Source organism: Bos grunniens, chromosome 8, assembly GCF_055505025.1.
Source record: "Bos grunniens cultivar Pamir isolate PY7600 chromosome 8, Bosgru_T2T1.0, whole genome shotgun sequence".
NCBI lineage: Eukaryota > Metazoa > Chordata > Mammalia > Artiodactyla > Bovidae > Bos > Bos grunniens.
Window position 1 is genome coordinate 105,036,342 of NC_141172.1, and position 16,819 is coordinate 105,053,160.

Genomic DNA, 16,819 nt, shown 5'->3' on the forward strand with positions numbered 1-16,819 from the left:
TAGTAATGAAAATACAAGAACTGGAGTTTGCTAATGATCTCCTTTTTAGATTACATGGAAGTGTATTCTTGCACTGTGGTTGCCTTTTGAGGAAAGGGTGAAGTTACAGCAGGTTGGCTGGGAACTGGGCATGTTCTCAAATGTTTGCTTAAAAATAATGATGGCTGCTGCTGCTGCTAAGTCATGTCAGTTGTGTCCGACTCTGTGTGACCCCATAGACAGCAGCCCACCAGGCTCCCCTGTCTCTGGGATTCTCCAGGCAAGAACACTGGAGTGGGTTGCCATTTCCTTCTCCAAAGCATGAAAGTGAAAAGTGAAAGTGAAGTCGCTCAGTCATGTCCGACTCTTAGCGACCCCATGGACTGCAAGCCCACCAGGCTCCTCCATCCATGGGATTTTCCAGGCAAGAGTACTGGAGTGGGATAATGATGGCAGGTGAGCATAACCAGTAACCGTCTTTGTTTTCCAATGAAGAAGAGAGGTTCATACCCATTTGATTCTTCGGCACCCTCGCAGCTCTAGGTCTCCATGATTCTTTTTGGGTACTCGTTGCTTGGATGTGAGATAATGTTTGTTCTTAATATTCCTTTCTCAAGTCATCTCTCTATCACTTCTTCCTTAAATATCCTAAGGATTTATGTTTCATGACAGGCACCACCTTATTATGAAGCCATGAGTGCTTTTCCTCTCTGCCAAGCCATGGGTTACTGTCTTTGCATCTCTGACTTATTTCATCCTCTCCACAACCACAGCCTTAGTCTCCTTCTCATTTTACAGAAGGAAACTGTAGCTTAGAGATGTGAAGTCACTTGTCCAAGATCACATACTTAGGAAGTGGTGAGATCAGGATTGGAATTCATCCTGGCTCCAAAGCCAGTGCACTTAACCACTGTTTAATTAAAGATGTGATTCCAAGTTCTGCTTTAATTTAACAAATGAGGGAGCCTTAGCCTCACCTAGTGTGGATATGAAGTCTATGAAGAGTCTATGAAGTCACATCTGTTGAACCTCACCTCTTCTATGTACAAGTGACATAGATAGGGAACATTTTGAGAACTGAAAAGAACAATAGCTCAGGAGTCAGACACCTTGTGTCTAGCCCCAGCTGTTCCACTTACTCATGCTAGATAAATCAGTCAATCTCTTTGAGTTTTGATTTACTCTCTGTCTGATGAAAATGTTGAAGTCGATGGTAACTATGGGCCTTTTGTTGCACTTTCTTTGGTTCTAAGATGATATAAGACACAATCTCTGCTCTGTCTGTTTGAAAATATGTGCTAAGCCAGTTATTAATAGAAACCAAGTTCTGGAGGAAACTTTTAATCTCTTTAAGAGACAGAACCACTTTCAGACACTTTACCAGCACTTCCTTTTACAAGGCCGGCAATTAACGTGCACATTGCAAGCAAACCCTTGCCCGTTCATTGACTCAGAGATGAAGAACATCTGTTTAAGAACTGAGAGGGAGCCCTTGGTTTGTGTTTGAGGATGTACTTAAAAGACCGTCTTGCCTTGAGAATCCTCCATAACCCCATCTCTTCCATCTCCTCACTTGTCTAGAATGGTAACATTCTATAAATATGCATCCACTTAACATTTCTGTATAAAACAAGGAAGAGAAGAAATAATAGATGTCTTAAAACCTCAACTTAGACACAGCTCTTTTTTTTTTTTTTTTTAGCCTGGAGTTGTGAGCCTGTAAGAGCTAGCATGGGTTGATAAGTACAGGATGGTAGATTGCACTAAAGAAGTAAAAACACTGGAAGTTCTCTTCTCAGCTAAGCCACTAACTTGCTGTATGTTCTCAGACTAGTCACTTACTCTTTCTGGACCTCAGAGGCCTTACATCCATGAGGAGGAGGTTGTACTAGATGAGGGATTCTCAGACTGAGTTGCACATTACAAAACTTAAGGATTTGAAAATCATCTCCAGCTCATTTACATCCCCATCTCCTCCTTCCTCCTGGTCCTGCCCCAGATATTTATTTAGTAGGAAAATGAGGCATAACCCTTAGGCCTTTAACATCTCACTGGTTGATTCTAACTTGCAGCCAAGTTTAAGAACCTCTGCACCAAAGCAGGCTCTTGAAGTGTGGCCCAGACCAGCAGCATCAACAGGATCTGAGAATTTAGAAAGGGCAGGTTCTTAGGCCCCAGCCCAGACTGCTGACTAAGAAACTCTGCATACAGGACATCTCCAGATGATTCTGATGCTGTTTGAAGTTTACTAGTTATTATTCTCACTGATCTCTAAGCCCCAGGAAGCTCCCAGTTCTCTTTACTCACACGACTGACTGCTCATTCAATTTACAAGTATGTACTGAGAACATTCGAGGTGCCATAGTCTGTGCTGGGAGCCGTAGATTTCAGAGATGACTTGGTCCTCTTTCCTTAGACACTCACACTGTATTGCTGAAGACCTTAACCGCTTGGTAAAAATGCCAAGTCCTAGGCCGATTTGCTCCCAAATCACCACTCTTCAGGTCCAGACTGTGTACCATTTGCCCCTTCATCCTCAACAAACGTGTCTTTTGCCCCGACTATGTTGCAGGCACAAGGGCTAGACTGAGTCCTTCATTGACCTTTTCCTCTTTGTCTTTCTCGAGTCCCAAGGAATTTATTGGAGACCTGGGCCGGGCCGGGTTCCGTTTCCTGACTTGAAAGTTCTCTGAGACTCTGAAAAAATAAAATATCGTTCCAAGTCAACCTACTATTTCAACTCCTTTATCTCTTGGTAATTCGAGTTCTAAACTCCAACACAAATACCTCTTTGTGTGTGTGTGTGTGTGTGTGTGTGTGTGTGTTTCACTGCTTTCACATTTTTTCCATATCAAATAAATTGGCTCTTAGACAAGTTCTATATAAAGACTGTTTTGGAGAAAAAGAGGAGGGAGAGAAAAAATGCTTTCTTTTTCTGCCCTGACTCAACCCATTACATGATTCCCTTTGACCTTTGTCTTCATTTTTTTCTCTCAACAAAAATATTTATTCTTTCTGTTATCTATACTGCAGATAGTTTCCCAAGGTATGACATTGATGAAGGGAGAGGCTTCTGTGCTTACCCGATGGGCGCTGCTCGTAGACTGATTGCTCTTGGCCAGCGCGAGGCAGAACTGCAGACTGTCTCCCGTAAGTGGAAGCTCTCCATTAAGTGAGGTCTGAGACTGACAGAGGAAAAGGGGACCCGTGCTGACTCCGCTCCTAACTCCCTATGTGACGTGAAGGCACGTTGCTTCACCTTTGTTTATTTTTTTCCTGCCTGTAAAGTGAGGGGACAACATATAAAGCTTTTCTCTGTGGATAGGAGTTGTTCTTAGGTGATTCGTTCTCTTTGGTTGGTTGTTTTTTAATAGTAAAAGGGACTTGGCAGAGACAGTTTATCTCTGACTCAGTACCCAGCATGGACCTCACTGGTTCTGCATGTCCCAGTGAAAGGTGTAGTTTGTGGATAATGGTAACGATAATAATCTAATAACCACTTACTGAATGTTGACTCTGCTTTAAGTGCCTTTCACGTATTTATGAGGCAGGTAAAGCTCAGAGAAAAAGGCCAAAGCTCAGAAGACTGAATTATCCAACCTAATACAGCTGGTAATGGGAGTAGTTGTGTTTGTTTAGTCGCTCAGTCGTGTCCGACTCTTTTGCTATAGCCCAGCAGGCTCCTCTGGCCATGGGATTTCCCAGGCAGGAATACTGGAGTGGGTTGCCATTTCCTCCTCCAGGGGATCTTCCCAATCAGGGATCAGAACTCGTGTCTCCTGCATTAGCAGGCAGATTTGTTACCAATGAACCACCAGGGAAGCCTGGTAATGTCAGAGTCAAGTTTAAAACCCAGGTCTAATTCCAAATCTCACCTTCTCAACCACAATACTCCACCTGCTGTAATAACTCAGAGGCAGAATTTTAGAGCTCAGACCTACATCTAAGCTGGCTGAAGTTCAAGATATAGAAAGCAGAAGACAGGATTACAATTCACAGGCTACCAGCCCACAGACCGTTCCTGAGACCTGCTCTTGGAGTCGAGCAACACGAAATACATGGCCAGGTCTTTTTGTGTCTGGCTGGGAAGGAGTGAGGATACTTCTGTTTCTAACTTGACTGCCAAGCCTTCTGCACTGGGCACCATGCTCCTTGGGTCTGTATTGAATCTCCAGTTGTCTCTAATAAATAAAGACTCTGGATAAAACTAAACCTTTTTGGCTTGGAGAAAGTGAGATATAAAGCAAACCAGGAACAGCAGATAGCAGCTCACGTTCATTATTCATCAGTTTATCTGTTCATCCATCCATTGTCAATTCAGTGGTTTCTAACCCAAACTTGGAAGAACTGAGCTGTAACTGAGGAATATAAACTCCTTGAGGACTGGATTTTTGCCTCTTTATCCACTGGTGTGGTCCACGTGCCTAGAACAATTCCAGGCACAAAGTTGGCATTCAGTAAATATTTTTGAATAATTCTTGAATAAAGAATGGGAAGGGGTTTAGCAGTTGAAGAGAAATGGAGAAGTGGCAATTTACTAAGTAGCTACTATATGTCAAACACATATACTAAGGTCTTTGCTTAGGCGATCTTATTTGACTTAATCTGCACAACTCCACAAAGTAGGTGGTCCTATACCCCAAATTACAGATCAGAGCCTAAAACTCAAAGTCTACACAGCTATCAAACAGTGTAACCATTGCTGGGGTTTGCACGGAGTTCCATCAACTTCAATGCTAGTGCTATTAATTATTCATTCTCTAGTTGAACAAATTTGTCTGTTGCCTACTTTGGTTGTACCTCTCTGTTCTTAGAATCATTGATTTAGAGCTAGAAATATTCTCAAAAGTTGTTTCTCCCCACCAGCTTATTTGTCTGTCCAAATTAATTAATCTATCAATTCTTTCATATTCAGACCTATTAAGGTGCCAACACAATCTCTATTTCACCTCACATCCTTTGTATTCTCAATATAAGTCTTGGAGTAAATGAATAATAATAAGGGAAGTATGAACTTTCCTGGTAACTCAGCTGGTAAAGAATCCACCTGCAATGCAGGAGACCCTGGTTTGATTTTGGGTAGGGAAGATCCCCTGGAAAAGGAATAGGCTACCCACTCCAGTATTCATGGGCTTCCCTGGTGGCTTAGACGGTAAAGTATCTGCCTGCAACGCAGGAGACCTGGTTTCAATCCCTGGGTTGGGAAGATCCCCTGGAGGAGGGCATGGCAACCCACTCCAGTATTCTTGCCTGGAGAATCCCCATGGACAGAGGAGCCTGGTGGGCTACAGTCCATAGGATCGCAAAGAGCTGGACACAACAGAATGACTAAGGACAGCATGGCACAGCAAAGGAAGGATATATTCCATGTGATCTCGGTGGAAATTGTTGTGAATATGAGTCCACATTTCACAAATCAAACCCTAAGTCTCTTTCTCTGGATTCCACATATTCAGAAACCCCATCGATAAGCTCAGAAACTTTATAGTTCACTCATTAGTTCATTTTCTGGGAGTATATTTGTTGATTCCCATCATGAACCCAGGCACCTTCAAGGCACTAGCAGTGCAGTAGTGAATAGAGCAGAGAGGACCCTTACTTTTACTTGATCCCTGTGATGTAGTTGGAAGAGACAAACCAGGGAGCATTACAGAGTACCCCAGTTGGTTAGAATATAGTGATTTTTAGATAGGTTGTCAGGCAAGTCCTCTGTGATAAGGTGATATTTGAACAGAGATCAGAAGGGTCTCATCGTGACTTATAGTAAAGGCTGGGTGACCTGTCGTCATTGAGACTCTACCCTGTTTGGAACAGAAACGTCTTGTAACGTGATCCTTGGTCTTTGATCACTGTCGGACGTATCTTATCTTTAGCTGTGTATGTTTATTCCTCTTACCTGGTTCAGATTCTTAAGTGCAAAATTTAACATGCTTATTTGTAACAGAGTCAGGGTTCCATGAATGCTTGTTGGGTAAGTGAGTGAAGAATGAGTCAGCAGTAGCGCAAAGTGAGACCTCTCAGAGACGAGTTTCTTGCCTCCAGATCTTAGCCATAAGATTGACATGTGATGCCATATTAAACGTCAAGGATTGGGAAATGTTAGACCAAACCAGGGCCACTTGAAACAGGTGGCTCTTTCATGCTGTTTCTGTGGCTCTCAGCTGAGTTACCACTTCATGGTTTTTCTTAGGGCCATTTCTTTTCCTGGCTCTTTCTGTACATCACTTAGTCATGTGTTCTTTGTTCTTATAATTGTTCCTTTTTTTTCTTTCATTCATCAACCAAATGGTGAAAATGAGTAATTCAATCGTGTTTGGTAATGACTCCTATATTCACAGATATTTACTAGGTGTCTTGCTCTGTGCTATCCTCTACACTTGAACTAGAGAGCCCTGATGCCTGGCCTTATGAGCACACAGTTTAAAAGGGGAAACAGGAAAAAAAATCAGGTGATTATGCTGCAGCATGAAAAGTGTGTGGGGTGAGGAGCATAAGAAGGTGATATAAAATGCAAGAAGGGTCTCTAACCCAGCTTGAGATGATTTAGGAAGGTTTCTTGGAAGAAGGTTTCTTGCGGGCTTCCCTGGTGGCTCAGAGGGTAAAGCGTCTCCCTGCAATGCAGGAGACCCGGGTTCGATCCCTGGGTCAGGAAGATCCCCTGGAGAAGGAAATGGCACCCCACTCCAGTACTCTTGCCTGGAAAATCCCATGGATAGAGAAGCCTGGTAGGCTACAGTCCATGGGATCACAAAGAGTTGGACATGACTGAGCGACTTCACTTCTCTTTCACTTGGAAGAAGTTGTATCTGTCTAAGTTGAGACCTAAAAGAGCTAAGAGTTGATTATTGAAGAAGTTTGCCGTAGGATGGATGGTTAGAAAACGGATGCTCATCAAAAGTTGATACATACATAAACAAATGAAGGACTGAGTGGATGAATGGACAGATCGAATGTGCTTCCTGGCCCAAGAGCACGCTCAATCTCAGATCTCATGTAGAGTTTGGAGGAGGGGATGTAGTCATCTGGCCTGTCTATCCACTTTGATCCTTAAATCTACTTTATTCCTTTTAACTGCTAAATAATATTCCACAGTAGGAATGTGCCACAGGTTATTTAACTGTACTCATGGTCACGACTACTCAACGAATGGAAGTGCTTTGTCTTTGCCCACTGGATGGGTAAAACATGACTTTTCATTGGTGTTGCTATGATTGAGCATCTTGTCAAATATTGACTGGCTTTGCATCTCCTCTTCTGTGACTTGTCCGTTGACATGTTTAAGTGCTGTCTGATTGTTAATCTTATCATATGTCGGTTTTCCTAGCTGCTAAATTGGGATTTTAATGTCAGCCCACCTGCATATCCATCAGTGTTCTCGGAATCTAGGGTAAAACGGGTAGTCAAGGATGAACTAGCATTTAGGAAGGAGTTACTCTTAGAAATCATATATTCATTGGTATCTTTCTCAAATGCCCCTTGGATGGGAATCATGCCACCTTTAATAAAAATCAACCCAGGTTCTGATCTCAGCGGAGTCTAAATTTAGTCTCTCTGTTAACCACCATTACATATGCAGCTATCGTCAGTTACCGGTAGTACTAGCTTCACGACTCCTAGTAATTACCATGTAGAATATACTTCATATATGCTCAGTCATGTCCAACTCTTTGTGACCCATGGATTGTAGCCACCAAACTCCTCTGTCCATGGGATTTTCCAGGCAAGAATACTGGAGCGGGTTGCCATTTCCTTCTCCAGGGGCTCTTTCTGACCTAGGAATCGAACCTGGGTCTCCCACATTGCAGGCAGGCTCTTTACCATCTGAGCCACCAAGGAAACCCCCAGGAAATACTTCATATATGCTTAGTATTTTTTATAAGCCCACCAATGAGATATAGCTATCAGTATGGTTTATTTTTAGATGTGTAAGGTCAGACTCAAAACAATAAAGTCATTCAGTTATTCATTTAAGGCCTTCCAGTTAATAGATGCCAGAGTCAAGTTTTACATCTCCTTGCCTGACCCTAACAGACGTGCCTGGCAAACTATAGAGCGTAATCATTGTTATGACAGAAAAAGGATAAGGTGATATCTTGATGAATGGAGAAAGTAGCTGTTAAAACTAGTTTTTCTTGTTTCCAAGAAGCGAGAGAATAAACACACACAAGATAACTTCTTTTCCATCTAATTTTTGAACATTTAAGCAGATGAGAAAAAGGAGGCTTGACAAAGTGTGGTCATGGTCAGAACAGCATGGTTTCCAAGAAGCTGTTGCTGAAATGCATGCCTTGCCTGCATTCTGATGTTCTGTCCACTGGGACAGAGGAGAGCATCAGGATTGGTAGCTATTTCTACAAACCCAGTACAAATGCCTCTGTTCCTAGCTCAGGCTAGCAGTGTACATAGTCAGCACAATCTTCCTCTATTTCTGGAAGCTGGGCATTACCCACCTACAGCTCCCTCTCATCCATCTTAGGCCAAGTACCTCTCAGCATGAAATACGGGCTCTGGGAACATTAGGGTAAGCAAAAGCATTTAGCAAAATCACCAGATCTCCAGGATCAGCAGCAGCCATAGAAGTGCTGTCTGTCCGTAAGTTCCCTCGTGATTTTGAAAGTGTGAAGAGCCCCCGTTTGGTGCTAACACCATTGAGATCACTCATCTATGGATCAGTCTGATGCATTACATGACTTTTAAACCAGGTCGTCATTCTAGTGTCTCTACAACAGATAGTAAGACTCAATCGAAATTAAGTGTTGAACTCAAGCCTCCGTTGATAAGCATATTCATTCATTTAGTCAGCCTTTTAATATGAAGTGTCTTCTGCATGTTAATCTCCACGCTGGCACTATAATTCTGAATCTTATAATTGGATAGGAAGGCTGGTCTGAATAATAGCCCAAATAAAAATATAATTACAGACTGAAGTTATTATTATGAGAGGTTATAATAGAGCATAATTCCCTCTTAAACTAAGGGGGGGATATACAGAAGACAAGACTGGAGATGCAAGCAAAGGCAGGATGGTGAAGGGAGGTTATGTTATGGAGTTTGGATTTGTTCATTGGGAAGTGGAGGGCTAAACCCATCAGATCTGTATTTTTATAAAATTGCTTTTGGTACTTCGTGAAGAAAGGGTTGAGGAAGGGTGAGAAAATCCATTTAGAGACTATTGCTAAAGTGCAAGCCAGAGATGATTATTCGCAGGAGAAGCGGATGAATTGGAGGAATGCTTACAATGTAGAACCAACAGGACTTGGCGATGTATTGGCCTCAAGGGTTCTGAGAAGGAGCTGTCCAATGACTCCCAGGTTTCTGGTTTGAGTATCTGGAATGAGGGAAATGTTATTTCCTGACATGGAGGAATATATTTTAATTTAGTGTTTTATTACAGGGTGGGGTGGATCAAGCGCTCCCTTGGAAAACAATGAGTTGGTGAAGCTGGGTTGCACGGGGTGTCCTGATGTCACCTGCTTCTCTGTGCATTTGCTATTCTCCTTGTGGGTCAGCAGGACGGGCTGGACTTAGTGGTACAGCACCCAGTCCTGATTTTTTAAGAAAACAAATGACTAGGAAAGAGAAGGAAAATAACAGCCGTCAGAGTAATTACAGATGTGGGAAGAATGGAGGAATTTATCTCACACTGGGCATTGGCAAGAGGAGTGGACAAAATCCATTCAGTCTGTGCTCAGAGCCGATGAGAATCCTCAGGACAGAACTTAATGGGTTTATGTTGTGTCTGTTAAAGCAGGAACCTCAGACATGACTTAGGAGAGGCTGAATTCAGAATCAGGAGATCTGATTCCCAGGCCAGCACACAAGGGCCTTGCTGCGTAACCCTGGCCAGATTCTTTCAATGCTTTTGAGCCTTAGCTCCGATCCCTGGAAAAAAAAAGGGGGGGTGGGGCGCTGATTCCTATCCATACAGTCTCACAAGGGGTGCCCTGAAAAACTAATGAGCTAATGGACTTGCAAGAACATGATGCAATCTGGGGGACTATAAAGACTGAAATGTTCATGATTCTTCCTATTGTTTGGTTTTCATTAGGGTTGTTCTTGGCCTGGCCGGAGAGTATTTGTGAAAGACAGACACACAGACACGCACAGACACACGAATGAAACTGTTTCCCGGTCAGCTCCAGAGTTCAGTGCACAGACACGCACAGACACACGAATGAAACTGTTTCCCGGTCAGCTCCAGAGTTCAGTGCTGGATTTGGAGGCAGAAAAGACAGTTGCGCTTTAATCTCTGTAGCTGAGCTAAAGAAGAAGAGAGAAAACCCATGAAGGGCTGGCCCTGGAATCAGGAGACCTGACTTGGCAGTGCTGATCTCCTGAGATCGTGCTATATTCCTGGCCTATGACTCCCCAGTTGCGGGCCCGAGTCCACCCCCGCCCCCACTTCTATGAAATGAAGGCCTAGGTAGATGACTCTCAAAGTCATTTCCAGCTCTGACATTCTGTTCAGACCCTCCTGGAGCTCTTACCTGCCCCGAATGTCTAATTCAGGAAGAGAGAAGGGAGCAGGCTGCATGTCCCACGGGAGCTCAGAGACTGGCTGTCCATGAAGAAACCCTTCCAGGTGCACTGGGCCCTTGGAACTCCTCCCTGACCTCCTCTCTCTCCCTCTTAAAGTTCTCCAAGCTCTCCATTTGGGACAGTTTCAAAATGCATTGGTGCATTTTTTTTTTTCCTATTCCATGACATTTTGGCTTGATAGTGAGATACCAGAGATGGGAACTAGGTTGCATTTGCTGCATTATCTTCAGCTTCTCGTACAAGGACAGGCACGAAGCAGATGGCCAGTAAACGTAGGTCAGTAAAGGTGTGAATGAATGGGTGAGTAAACGCTTTGCAGATAGTAAGTGGTCAGAAATCTGTGATGGTACAGATGATACCTGGGATACTGGATGTCTTCCTCTAAACATCTCAACCGGATTAGTCACCAGAGGAGCAAAAGGAGTAAAGAAAACCTTACAGCTCGGCCTCCTTCTCCTCTCTGGACCTCAGTGTCCTTATTCCTCAAGTCAAGGGATGAAGCCAAATGATGTAAGGCAGCCTGCCATTCACTCTGCAGGCACTGATTTAGTGCTGTCCTTGCCCCATGCTGGGCAGTGGAGATTAAAGGAGGAACCATCCCAGTCTTCTGGGAGCTTCATCTCATTAATACTAGAAGGGGACACCTAAGTGGTAACAAAAGTGAGGAAAGTGTTACATTAAGAGAAGCAACAGGGCTAGGAGATCCTCACTCAGCTTAAAAGGTCAGCAAGACCCTCCGAGAAAAGGTGGCGTCTTGCCTGGAAAATTCCATGGACAGAGGAGCCTGGTGGGCTACGGTGCATGGGGTCACAGAGTCGGGCACGACTGAAGCGGCTTAGCACACACGCACACTAAGGCCAGGCCACTTAGATGGGGAAGTGGGGGTGAGGGCGGCGCTGTTTGTTCCTGCTGACTGTGGGGTAAATTTGGAGAAGGGGGAGAGTTTGAGCAAAGAAGCCAGAGAGGTTGAGAGGAGGAGGTCTGTAACGATGGTTCTGGAGTGGCAGGCTAAAGGGCCTGGACTTCATCCTGAGCGTGCTGAGGAGCCACTTGGTGTCTTCAGATAAGAGAGGATCCAGATTAGATTTGGTTTTAAGACCGCTCCCTGGCTGTGTGCGGCTACCTGGGTGGATGTAAGGTTAGAGACCCCGACCGTAAATGGTGACGGAGGTTAGGCGGTGTTGCCGACACTGAAGCGGAAGATGGCCCTGATCTAGGGCCGTCAGGGTGGTAGCAGAGGGCCCTGGATGGGGCTAGGCAGTGCTGATGGATGGATGGACCCCATGGTGGTCAGAGGGAGGAGGCAAAGGACTGCGTCCTAGAAGTGCCTGTGGTACTGGGGTCACTGAGTCACGTGATGGGAAGACAGAGGGATGTTTGGTTCGGGATGAGAGGAGGAGGAGGAGAAATGGAAGTGTCTTCCCATTACCAGTCTATGAATCAGTGGCAGGCAGGCAGCTACCGTTGGCTTTGAACCATGACATTTCTATGTATAGATTCAGGAACAATAGAGGTGAGCTTGTGCATGTGCGTGTGTGTGTGTGCACGTATGCATGTATATGTGTGAGTGTGTGTATGTATCAAGGGTGGGCAGACAGGACCTGTGAGACCACCTGTTTTCATCATCCATCGATTCTCAAATGTTGTCCAATGTTCTCAAAGGTCCCCTGGGGGGGTCATGGGGTTAATCTTCTGTCGCACTAATACCTATAACGTTACAAGGCATGGGCTTTGTTTTCTACCCAGGATTAATCATTCACTCATGGGCTTTAATACGAGCCAGACACCACCTCGCTGTGCCTCATGCAGAGCGATGCCAGTCCCCACTTCCATCTTAGCGCCAGCGTTCACATTCCTGTTGTCAGAGTGGGAAGCAGAGTGTTTTTGCCCCAGCTTCAGTATCCTATAAACTGAATGATTTGAAATCTCCCATCCAAGGATGTTAGTCAAAAAACACCAGGAAAGCTGGACTCTGCCATTAATTTTCTGTATGACTTGGGGCAATGAGTTTCCTCCTCTCTGGCCTCAAGTATCCAGCCCACAGTGAGACAGTGAGCATGGGATAGCCGAAGCCTGATGTCTACATGTCTGTGTGTCCTTCTTGTGCAAAGCTACTTGTATCCAAGCTCTGTCCCCAAGTTTTCAGCAGAGAGAATTCTGGGGTTCTCACACCTCCTACTGTCTAGGAATTAGACTCAAAAACTCTTGGACTCAAGAGGAGCACTGAAGTACTGACCCTCTACAAATGAGAGCACTGGGCCCAGAGAGGGGAGGCCACGTCCTCAGAGTCACACAGCCCTTCGACGGCAGAGTGTGGACTTGAACCTGGGGCTTCCTGATTCCCAGCGCATGTGCTCCTTTCCCCACAACGCAGAGGGCTGGGGTTTGGCCAGACCTGAGGATTCAATAGCTTTGAGCTCAGCTCTCTCTGATCACGAAGGCGCCTCCGTCGGCTGCTCGGAGTGAAATCATAGCAGGCGGACGCTGGTAACGTCATGGCAGCTGGTGAGGGGGGTGCTCTAGGAAATGAGAGAATGCATTTGGCCCAGCTCTGGGTCCACGTGACCCTCCGAGAGCCCTCATTTCAAAACAAACTCAATCTTTTAAGTTCAAGTTCTCCCTCTCTTCAAAAACGTGACTTCCTGCTCCTAAGAAGCCCAGCTTACAAAAGGGGCTCGGCAGACTCCGTGGACATCAAATAGCTCTTACAAAATAGCGTTTTGATGAGTTAAGTGTAAATGAATCAGAAACATAAGGATTACATTTTCCCCAAGTGCACATGGGTTTCAAAATTCGAGGGGAAATGTCGTTTGCTAGCTGCACGCGGAGACTTTCACCGAATCCAAAGCATTCTTGGGGAGGGTGAGGGCTGCAGGGGGTGGTGATGGTGGTGTGGGGTGGGGAGAGAGAAGAAAAAGACGCCCAGCCCCCCAAATGGTTTTAGATGTGGTGCCAAATTCGAAAATGCTGTGGGGCTCACCCTCTGCCAGTAATAAAATCGCTGGCCACCCAGCGAGGCCAAGGGGAGGAGAAAGGAGGCTGCCTTCTGCGCTGGCCCCGAGTCGTCCACAACTGTGTTCACTTAGCGCTGCTCCATCACCGGCTGTCACCGGTCCCCCCGCTCAGCTCCCGGCCCCGGCATGGCCTCGCGTTCACACTGCGCCGAAGCCTTGTTTACCTCCCACCGTATCTGGTGTTTCGGCTCCCGGGGGTCTTGGCGACTGGTCAGCTTGTCACAAGCCCTGCTCTGTAATCAAGAGCCCTGTCCATCACCAGCACGGGTGTTTGGGGAAGCTGTCACACAGCGCCTTTGGTTGCGTTCAGGAAAAACAAGAGTCCCTTGTAGTCCTTTTCCTCCCTCCTTGCTTTAATGCTATCCAGGTGTGGCGTTTCCCCCAGACTGGGAAATGTCTTCCCTTCAAATCTCCGCCGGACGCAACCAACCAGCTAGCTCTCAAGCCTGCTGTTACCTTATCCCCGGATTTGAAACTCGGAATCTTTTTCTAATTTCCACGTTGCCCCTCCATTCTTTGTCTTGTATTTTATTGCACTGCACCAAGAAAGTAGAAAATCATTTCAATTGGTGGTAAAAGATGATTAAAACAAAATAACAAAGGCCTTGGCTGCAAACTGTTAGTTTTATTAAATTTGCTACTGTGTTGTAAATTGGTACCAGGGCAAACCTTTGGACAGTTATTTCAAAAGCTGCTGGAATTCATCAGTTGAGTGTATACATCTGCTCCTTTCTGAGCCTTATGCAGAGTGAAGGCAGCGTCGTTAGCATGGAAAGAATGAGTTTGTGTGTTACCTGTGTGAGAGAGGTGGACCCGAGTCCCATTGGGAGGGATACACATGCCCAGTGGATTCTCAGATCCCTGCTTCCTCATTCTTTATTCATTTAATCCAGACCATGAGTTGGAACTCACAGCAGTCACCAAGAGTGGATGGACATTGTAAGACAAAAGTTCATTTTCCCAGACAAAGATTCTTTTCTTGGCTTCAGAATCTCAGTATTCTGAGATGCACAGCTTTAATAAAAGGGCTGCTGCTGCTACTGCTAAGTCGCTTCAGTCGTCCTACTCTGTGCGACCCCATAGACGGCAGCCCACCAGGCTTCACCAGGACTGCAGCCTACCAGTCTCCTCTGTCCATGGGATTTTCCAGGCAAGAGTACTGGAGTGGGTTGCCATTGCCCTCTCCTAATAAAAGGGCACTTGAATGGAAAGAGCCACGTCTACCAGGTCCTGGTCTGGTAGGAGGGTAGGCGGCAGTGGAGTTAACCCAGCCTGACTAAAGACCTGGGTGCTCGTTTGACGTCTCAACTCCTGTTAAATCATCTGCATTCTGACTTATACAGCTGAAGACGGGGGACCTAGGAAATCCTTGCATTCAGTCCCCTGCTTTTACACTCGTGAGTTCCCATCGTTCAGTGACGCATGCCGCAATATCTTCCTCAGAACCTTCCACCATTTACCGCACACTTTCAATTGACCATTGTCGTTGAACTTTAGCACTTCCTTTGACTTAGCTTGAAGGCCAGTCTTAATGCACTGTTCTTTCTCTCAAAACCTTTACCTGTGTCCTGTTCTGTGCAGTTCCTACTGAATACCACACTCATCATTTGTGTCTTGACATTTTCCCTATGCACTATCTCAAACTGTTAATTCCTTCAACAGATATTGTTGGAAACCTCGCCTGTGCCAAGCACTCTGCTAGGTACAGAGATGTAGCAATGAAAGGCTAATGTTTCCTTTTGTCCTAAGAACACTTTAATATACACCAGAGAAGACATCTGATTGCAACAAAGGGTACTGAATTTTATAATCAATTATGGGGGGATATGGACTCAGATATTAAGAAGAGGTGGCAAGAATACACAGAAGAACTGTACAAAAAAGATCTTCACAACCAAGATAATCATGATGGTGTGATCACTCACCTAAGAGCCAGACATCCTGGAATGTGAAGTCAAGTGGGCCTTAGGAAGCATCACTATGAACAAAGCTAGTGGAGGTGATGGAATTCCAGTTGAGCTATTTCAAATCCTGAAAGATGATGCGGTGGAAGTCCTGCACTCAATATGCCAGCAAATTTGGAAAACTCAGCAGTGGCCACAGGACTGGAAAAGGTCAGTTTTCATTCCAATCCCAAAGAAAGGCAATGGCAAAGAATGCTCAAACTACTGCACAATTGCATTCATCTCACATGCTAGTAAAGTAATGCTCAAAATTCTCTAAGCCAGGCTTCAGCAATAGTGAACCGTGAATTTTCAGATGTTCAAGCTGGTTTTAGAAAAGGCAGAGGAACCAGAGATCAAATTGCCAACATCTGTTGGATTATAGAAAAAGCAAGAGAGTTCCAGAAAAACATCTATTTCTACTTTATTGACTATGCCAAAGCCTTTGACTGTGTGGATCACAATAAACTGTGGAAAATTCTGAAAGAGGTGGAAATACCAGACCACCTGACCTGCCCCTTGAGAAACCTATATGCAGGTCAGGAAGCAACAGTTAGAACTGGACATGGTACAACAGACTGGTTCCAAATAGGAAAAGGAGTACATCAAGGCTGTATATTGTCACCCTGCTTATTTAACTTGTATGCAGAGTACCTCATGAGAAACACTGGGCTGGAAGAAGCACAAGCTGGAATCCAGATTGCCGGGAGAAATATCAATAACTTCAGATATGCAGGTGATACCACCATTATGGCAAAAAGTGAAGAGGAACTAAAAAACCTCTTGATAAAAGTAAAAAAGTTGGCTTAAAGCTCAACATTCAGAAAACGAAGATCATGGCATCTGGTCCCATCACTTCATGGGAAATAGATGGGGAAACAGTGGAAACAGTGTCAGACTTTATTTTTCTGGGCTCCAAAATCACTGCAGATGGTGACTGCAGCCATGAAATTAAAAGACGCTTACTCCTTGGAAGGAAAGTTATGACCAACCTAGATAGCATATTCAAAAGCAGAGACATTACTTTGCCAACAAAGGTCTGTCTAGTCAAGGCTATGGTTTTTCCAGTGGTCATGTATGGATGTGAGAGTTGGACTGTGAAGAAGGCTGAGCGCTGAAGAATTGATGCTTTTGAACTGTGGTGTTGGAGAAGACTCTTGAGAGTCCCTTGGACTACAAGGAGATCCAACCAGTCCATTCTGAAGGAGATCAGCCCTGGGATTTCTTTGGAAGGAATAATGCTGAAGCTGAAACTCCAGTTCTTTGGCCACCTGGTGTGAAGAGTTGACTCATTGGAAAAACCTCTGATGCTGGGAGGGATTGGGGGCAGGAGGAGAAGGGGAC

The 16,819-nt window shown here is 45.0% G+C and overlaps 1 protein-coding gene across 4 annotated transcripts in view; it reads left to right on the forward strand.

The window, feature by feature from the left end:
• PAPPA (pappalysin 1) overlaps window positions 1-16,819 on the forward strand; it is a 267,221-nt gene that overhangs the window by 87,114 nt on the left and 163,288 nt on the right. The gene's annotated exons all lie outside the window — the stretch shown is intronic.